The following is a 1,526-nucleotide window of genomic DNA, read 5'->3' as shown; positions in this document are numbered from 1 at the left end:
CCTTGCACTCTCTCTTTGAATTTTCTTCTGTATTGCTTGGGAGAGTACTAGGAGGAGTTTCAGTGGCCCTTTTACTCAGCTGGCCAACTTGTGCCTCCAAATTTCTAATGGAGGACCTTGTTTCATTCATGAAACTTAGAGTGGCCTTAGATAGATCAGAGACTATATTTGCTAAGCTAGATGGATTCTGCTCAGAATTCTCTGTCTGTTGCTGAGTGGATGATGGAAAAGGCTTGCTATTACTAAACCTGTTTCTTCCACCATTATTAAAGCCTTGTTGAGGCTTTTATTGATCCTTCCATGAGAAATTTGGATGATTTCTTCATGAGGGATTATAGGTGTTTCCATAGGGTTCACCCATGTAATTCACCTCTGCTATTGCAGGGTTCTCAGGATCATAAGCTTCTTCTTCAGAAGATGCCTCTATAGTACTGTTGGATGATTCCTTCAATCCATTCAGACTCTGAGAGATCATATTGACTTGCTGAGTCAATATTTTGTTCTGAGCCAATATGGCATTCAGAGTATCAATTTCAAGAACTCCCTTCTTCTGAGGCATCCCATTACTCACAGGATTCCTTTCAGAAGTGTACATGAACTGGTTATTTGCAACCATGTCAATCAGTTTCTGAGCTTCTGCAGGCATTTTCTTTAGGTGAATGGATCCACCTGCAGAATGGTCCAATGACATCTTTGATAACTCAAACAGACCATCATAGAATATATCCAGGATGGTGCATTCTGAAAGCATGTCAGAAGGACACTTTTTGGTCAGTTGCTTGTATCTCTCCCAAGCTTCATAAAGGGATTCACCGTCCTTCTGTCTGAAGGTTTGAACATCCACTCTAAGCTTACTAAACTTTTGAGGAGGAAAGAACTTGGCTAAGAAAGCCGTGACCAACTTATCCCAAGAGTTCAGGCTATCTTTAGGTTGAGAGTCTAAACATATTCTAGCTCTGTCTCTTACAACAAATGGGAAAAGCATAAGCCTGTAGACCTCGGGATCAACCCCATTGGTCTTAACAGTATCACAGATCTGTAAGAATTCAATTAAGAACTGAAAAGGATCTTCTGATGGAAGTCCATGAAACTTGCAGTTCTGTTGCATCAGAGAAACTAATTGAGGTTTAAGCTCAAAATTGTTTGCTCCAATGGTAGGGATTGAGATGCTTCTTCCATGTAAATTGGAATTTGGTGCAGTAAAGTCACCAAGCATCTTCCTTGCATTGTTATTATTTTCGGCCATGTCTCCTTCTTTTTCAAAAATTTCTGTCAGATTTTCTCCAGAGAGTTGTGCTTTAGCTTCCCTTAGCTTCCTCTTCAGAATCCTTTCAGGTTCCGGATCAGCTTCAATAAGAATGTTCTTATCCTTGCTCCTGCTCATGTGAAAAAGAAGAGAACACAAAGGAAAATATGGAATCCTCTATGTCACAATATAGAGATTCCTTATATAAGTATAAAAAGAGAAGAGTAGCAAAAAGAAAAAGATAAGAATCCAAACACAGGAGAGAGGAATTTTCGAAAAT

General features: G+C 39.4%; 1 non-coding gene across 1 annotated transcript; it reads left to right on the top strand.

Annotated features, from left to right (window-relative positions):
* Positions 1 to 745: 745 nt before the first annotated feature.
* LOC112731219 (small nucleolar RNA R71) lies at positions 746 to 853 on the top strand. Its single transcript, XR_003167007.1, has one exon. It is a non-coding gene; the product is annotated as a small nucleolar RNA R71 (small nucleolar RNA).
* The last annotated feature ends 673 nt before the right edge of the window (positions 854 to 1,526 follow it).

Source organism: Arachis hypogaea, chromosome 12 (assembly GCF_003086295.3).
Source record: "Arachis hypogaea cultivar Tifrunner chromosome 12, arahy.Tifrunner.gnm2.J5K5, whole genome shotgun sequence".
NCBI lineage: Eukaryota > Viridiplantae > Streptophyta > Magnoliopsida > Fabales > Fabaceae > Arachis > Arachis hypogaea.
Note: the sequence above shows the minus strand (reverse complement) of the source record. Positions and strands in the feature narration are given on the sequence as shown.